General features: G+C 33.2%; 1 pseudogene; it reads right to left on the minus strand.

Moving 5' to 3' along the window:
* Positions 1-3,919: 3,919 nt before the first annotated feature.
* On the minus strand, positions 3,920-6,691 carry LOC126878719 (uncharacterized; annotated as a pseudogene).
* Between the last annotated feature and the right edge of the window lie 377 nt (positions 6,692-7,068).

Genomic DNA, 7,068 nt, shown 5'->3' on the forward strand with positions numbered 1-7,068 from the left:
ATTTTACATTTATTCCCATCACTGCCATTGTAGGTTATGTATGGTACCTCGTGTACAAGTTGCTATAAATTTAGCTTTTCGACTGTAAACTGTAACCCAACTAGCTGTTTGACTGCGCCATGTTTAAACTACTTTATTTAATGGGTTATAAGTCAAACAATCATAGTATTGAGTAAACTTATATATTTTTATAAAACTTACTAAACATATTACATACAATAATCATACAAGTGACAACCATGTTGACTGGCTTGAAGTTAGCCATGTCATGTCTAGCACGCAGCCCCTTCAGAGTTGCCAGATGCGATTTTCTAAATCCCCCACTTTTAAACTAAAATTCCCCCAAATTGAAGCTCAAATCCCCCAAATTTAAATTTTTGCCGCATTTTAATAGCTTTGTTCGCGGAGACAGTCCATGACTGGTTTCTGACTGATACGCATGCGCAGTTCCGTTTTCAAGCCCTTAAAAACGGAACTGCGCATGCGAATCAGTCAGAAACCAGTCATGGGCTGTCTCCGCAAATAAAGCTAATGAATTAGTAGCAGTAGTAGTACGAGTAATAGTACTCAAATGTAGAGAACAGTAAACCAAAATTAAACTACTTATCAACAGAGGGCGCTGAAATAATTCATATGTTCTATCATCTTCGATTATATTTATGAGAGTAGAATATACAGTTCTTTCTATGTACATTCACAAATTTAATTTACCATGACCGTTAAAATTATCCATAATTCTTCCCCCAAAAATCCCCCAACCATTAATTCTTCCCCCAAAATATCCCCCAACCATTTCTGCTTATAAAAATTCCCCCAGACGCTTTCAAATTACCCCAAAAATGGGGGGAAATACCCCAATCTGGCAACTCTGAGCCCCTTGCTACGCTGTTACACAGCTATATATATTAAACAGATACAACAGTGGAAAGAGCAAAACACGCAATTGGTAACGTGATAGGTTTAATGGCTAAAACCAAAATGAATTCTTGGACATCTCGTGTGCAACTTTTCGATTCGCTAGTTCAAAGCCTTGTTATGAACTGTATGCCCGTTTGGGGAATGAGATATGCTGACCAGTTAGAAAGAATACAAATAACTTTCTTTAAAAAACTTTTACATCTCAGTATCAATACACCTGATTATGCTGTTAGGTTGGAGACAGGAAGAGTAAAAATTTCTTTTACTATTTTCAAGCTAACTTTAAATTGGCTTATCAAGCTATCGCAAATGCATGATTTAAGACTTCCTCTTATTTGTTTTCTGCGTCAGCTTCAAATTTCTTCAGCAAATAATTCAATAAATACGAACAGATACAACTGGGTTTCACAGTTTAAGCAATATTTTCAAATATTAGATTATGAATTTTCTTGGGATGAAAACATCTCTGATTGGCTATTAAAAAACAAGAAAAGCATGTTAAAAAAGTATATGGATATGCTTCATCAAGAAGACATTCAAGCAGTCTCCATGTCAACATTCTCAACTATTTACAAACATTTATCCGTAGATACCTCAGTACAGAAATATCTGGAATTTCAAATTCCCATAAAATACATTCGTGCCATGGCGCAACTTCGAACATCTAATCGCCATGTGTTAAAATTTACCTATAATGGTATAACATATCATATACGACCATCTGAAATCTGTACTATTTGTAACACAAACAAGTTGGAAACTCTTGAACATTTACTGTTTGAATGTCCCATTTACAGTTCAATGAAACCGGTTAATATGGCCCCCCTTAATAATTGCACCGACCTTATTGGTTGTCTTAATAATGTAACTATAATATCTCTGAAAGCAATTTCAATATATATTTGGAATATCATAAAACTTAGATCTTTTGTTTTAAATGAATAAGCTTCAGTTTCTCCTTCATTGGTGTTTATTTAAGAAAACAAGTCTCCATTTCAGTTAGTAATAGCGATTAACTTTTGTTTAAATTTGTTAATAGTTACTTATGTTCTAGACTAGTTGTTAGTTATATTCTGTACTTCAGTTTCTCCTTCATTGGTGTTTATTAAAAAAACCAAGTTCTCCATTTCAGTTAGTGATAGCGCTTAACTTTTGTTTAAATTTGTTAATAGTAATTTATGTTCTAGACTAGTTGTTAGTTATATTCTGTACTTACTAAACTCATTGTTATAAAACTGTAGTTTTTAAAAACAATAAATGTCTATCTATCTATCTATCTATCTATCTATCTACCTTTGTTGTAAGGTATGTAAATACTCCTTACGCCATCGAGCCCAAAAATCCCTATGGATACATTGTAATAACTGCCATCTGGACAAACGATTAAGGGATATCTCCGAAAAATCAGGTACAGACCATGATGTCAAGGGTTCAAGAGTCAGGAAATGCCCTGGGGTCAAAGCGTTGAGATCCTCAGCATCATTGGCCAATGGGGTGAGAGGACGCGAATTTAAAACGGACTCAATCAACGTCAAGACAGTGTAAAATTCTTCATATATCAAGATTTGAGCCCGAACTATCCGAGCAATATCCCACATACCAATTTCATGTTCTTAGTAGATTCATTGAACATACCTTTCAGAAAAAGTATATATGTACTGAGAATATGCGTAATTACCATTGCGAATGTGCTGAGTAGATACTGAGTATATACTACATTACAGTACTTAAACGTTCTATGAATATACTTAGAATGTACTACCGCACTTCTTTTCAGTATATACCAAGAATGTACTTTTTAGAACATTCCAAGGAAGTGCTATAAACCTTTTATTTATATACTTAGAACGTACTACCGCACATCTTTTTAGTTTATACCAGGAACGTACTTTTTAGAATATTCCAAGGAAGTGCTATAAACCTTCTATTTATATACTTAGAACGTACGTATACATCTTTGTATGGGAAGAATATATTTTTAAGAATGTTCTAAGAAAGTGCTATATTGCTCAGAAGTATGTTCAGCATCACCTAATCTCATCTTAGGTTCTACTGGTTCTACCAAATACCTATTATATTTACATATTCTAATTGCATATGACAGGGGTGGCCAAGCTCCTTGATAGTCCGAGCCACTTTTCACAAGTTGAAATTTTTCGCGAGCCGCCATTATAAGGTATGTATTCAAAAAGTAAAAAGAAGGTATTTGTAGGTATACAAATTTTTTTAACAGAAATTTTATTTATTGAAAGTTGAAATGAAATAAAATTACGTAATATTAAAACATTTTCAAATTTTTCAAATTTTATTCAAAAATATGTGTGTACAACATTTTACATTTATTTTCCTTCTTTTGATAATTTTTTAAAATTTGGTGAATAATTTGTGGCAGCACTTCCCAGTAATTCTTTCAGGCTTTTTAGTTCAGCAGCTAAATGCTGATTAGTTAATACTAATCGGTGTTTTGATATCACGGATTTTAAAACGGAATAAAATGGTCCACACAAATACAAGCATCCTTTTTTAATTTAGGGTACTTCGATTCTGGTACTTTCCAAAATTCGGTAATTGGCGTCGACTTATAGTTTTATTTTCGAGCTTGATCTTCTTGTGTTTCTATTAATTTTTATCCTCCATGTGTTGTTCGGGTCATACATTGGTAATAAAAAATTCGTCTTATGAAATATGTTAATTTCAAATGAATTCAGAAAAAAATGAAGAGATGATTTAAAATATTTTAAGTCTTGAAATCTATTTTGGAGTTTGGTCAATATTCCTTCTGGCTTTTTTATATATGTACTCGTTAATTAAGTTTTTCTAGTTTATTATTGTAACAATTTTTTTATGTCGATAAAATGACTAAAATGTGTAATCCAAATTACAAATAATTTTGCATATATCCGTAGCAAGAGTTATACAAATCGACCTGGAGTCGGCTGATTACTGACTTTTATGTCGGGGCCAGTTTTAATGTTCGTTCGGGCAGTTTTCGATCTGTCATATCGATGGCTTAACTTGCACAGCGGCTAACTCCGTTTTTTAAAACTTTACAGGAACACAAAAAAACTTCTTAAAAAAATTAATACTTACAATATCAATATTCCAAAAATCCATTTGCTGCCTATTTATATTGCACTTTGAATTTACTAAAAAGCTTAAAAAAATATTTTGATTAAATAGCAATTATTTAAATTTTTGGAGTTACCCTCTTTGTAATTAAAAGAAAACAGTAAATAATCGGAGTTACCCACTTTTCTCTGCATCGTATTATGGAACCTCTATAGGAAAATTAAATCAAACTGTAAGTATATTTTTGTATTTTTATTTTATAATCAAGTATTTTATTTTTATTATACCATAGAGTATTTTATTTATGAGTCTTCATGTGGCACATTGTCGTAGTAGTCCCTGTAGTCCACCGGCATGGTACTTTTTAGTTGTTGTAAGTCTTTGAATTTACGACTACTTATTTTAAGCCGATTTTCATGAAGATTCGGTAAGCTTTCAATAGGTTTAACTGAGACCCTTTTATCACATCGCTGTGGCAGTAACTGCCATTCATCTGTAAACCGTAACTTAAAGTACAGGTTCCCTTGTTTATATTGTAGGGCACGAATATCTGTGACCTAAAAAACAAAACATTAACAATTTAACAATGTTTTCGTCTTCTGTGTCTGTAGAAGACCAAACAAAATTAACATTAAAAGTACCTTGGCATCTCCTATGGCTTTCCCTGGTCTTATTGACTTATAAAACTGTAAACTTGCGAAGGATTTAAAAAATTCATGGGTTAGGTAAGATACGTTGTAAGGTTTAGGATTTTTGCGAGCTCCAACACAAACTTCTGCATATTCAGCTGGTATATGAATTATTTTGTTTTTCAGTTTCCTCTCTATGGTGGCATGCATCGAGTCCGCTTCCATCTGAGTATGGCCTACCTCTAGATACTTCTGCTGAATTGTGACATTGTTTAATGTTGCCACGTTTAGTAATGCATTTGCCAATATTACGTTTCTATTTTGAGCTGTACAACCATCACTGTACAATATAATTTTAGTATCCTGTCCAGGTTCTCTGTGGATACTCGGCAAAAGTTTCTCCGTGATGAACTTGACAATTATGGTAGCGTAATTGTCAGAGGATAACCCACCTTCGGTCTCGTTCCAGAGATAACAAAATCCGTCTTTATTTTTTATATTAAATATACAGAAATTGTGCGTGCATATCTTAGTTTTATAATATAGAGATGACACATTAGATTTGGGTGCCAATAGCACAGCTTGCGTGTCCATTGTGAATACAAATTCTTCTTTATTTTTATCCTGTTCTTTTTCAAGTCTAGCTTCATTCTTTCTTTCTATGTGCTCCTTGTGTTCTGTGTCAGGTATATTTCCGAGTTTGTGAGAGAGGCACTTTTCGCATTCATCTTTTTTTGGCTTGAACAGTGATATATTTTCAATTTCTAAAGTGTTGCTAAATTTAGCAATTGACAGAGGAGTGATATTCCGTGGCGTGCACCAGTCTAATGTGTAGAAATTGTACAAGGCTTTTTTTGAGGTCCATTCTGGTAACAAATAAAGCTTTGCCGAACTTTTGCGGCAATAATGGGATTCCATTTTTGGAATATTGTTCAAAAAACTCTTGAAGTGATTTCACTTCTACTTCGTGGGGATTTTTTGTTGCGTGTCGATTTGTTTTCTGAGAAATATTTTCTTTGCCTTTTTTCCAGTTCCAGATAGTCATTTTGGTAAGACACAAAGTGTTTTGAAACATAGTTTTACAAACTCTCACGCGGCAATCGTTAGTCAAGTTTAAGTTAAATACCATTGTGCTTTGTCTTCTTGTTAATAATGGGTCTTTTCTGTCTCTTGGACGTTTTGTGGGTATCTCTTGCACAAGACCATTCACGAAAACCTTTTTTTGCCCCCAATTCATCCTCCAAAACATCTCAAATATATTTTTCCTTTCTTCTTCTGAAACTTCGCTACATTTTAAAGCACTTTTATCAGTTGTCCTACATTTGCATCGAGGTTTAAGAACTCGTTTATTTTTTTGTATTCTTTCCCATTTCCCTTCAATTTTTTTACGCCCAGTATACTGTTGCCCATTTTCTCTGTGAAGCTTGTTCATTTGATCTTTCCATGTAGCTTTCTTTACCTGACACCTTTTTCTTCTCTTAATTCTTCTTGGTTCTTCTTCACTGTCAGAATCAGAGTGCTCAGAATAAGGTACAAGTTTTGCATTCATGCAGTCGCTATCATCACTGAAATATTTGTCAATCAAGTTAGTATTGTTGTGTTCATGTGCTGTACAATGGTACATTGTAACTGGAGCTAAGCATTCTTCACTAACAGATTTCAAGGAAACAGGCGAATCATTATCAAGACGCGCAACATTCATAATCTCTTGTGTATCAGCATTAGATATAGGCGGAATGATATCTAGTGGCTCAATATTGATGAACAGCTCTGTGGCAGCCTCAGATGTACCACTTGCAAGTGGCTCAATTTCCATGATATTTCCTGTTAAATTATCATATGTTGACGTACTATCAGCAAAAAGTATAACAGGCATATCTCCAATAGATTCTTCTGTGAGAATTAAGTAATTTTCATTGTTTTCCTTCAGTGCAGCTTCAACAAGTTTTTGTGCCCTCGACATCCTCTTTATCTGCAACAATAATCTTATTAACATCCAAACCGTTTATTTTATATACTTTTTTGGAATTTTTTATTAAACATAAAATATGTAGAATTTTTAAAAAGTAAGAAGAAAAGTCTTACTTTTATCTATGCACTGGACTTCTTTTCACATTTTAAATTGTAAAAAATTAACAACTTTAATTTATAGATTACGGGAATAATGTAAAATCACAGAATTGGTATTCGCTCCGAGCGTTAACAAAGTGTCAAAGCAAAATCGACCGACCTGCTCATGGTGGCGGTTTTTTGAAATTTTATAAGGACGCTTTGTGTATGTTTAAATGAGACATTTAAAAAAATGCCGTGTCACGCTAGTGATATTATGTATTAATATAAACAGAAAATAAAAACGCACTATAAATTCTTCACTTTCCAATATTGATTATCAGTTTGATTTTGTATGCATAACCTCACTATCGCAGTTTATGTCAATAAATATTTATTAACG

The sequence above is a fragment of the Diabrotica virgifera genome, chromosome 10 (assembly GCF_917563875.1).
Source record: "Diabrotica virgifera virgifera chromosome 10, PGI_DIABVI_V3a".
Taxonomy (NCBI): domain Eukaryota; kingdom Metazoa; phylum Arthropoda; class Insecta; order Coleoptera; family Chrysomelidae; genus Diabrotica; species Diabrotica virgifera.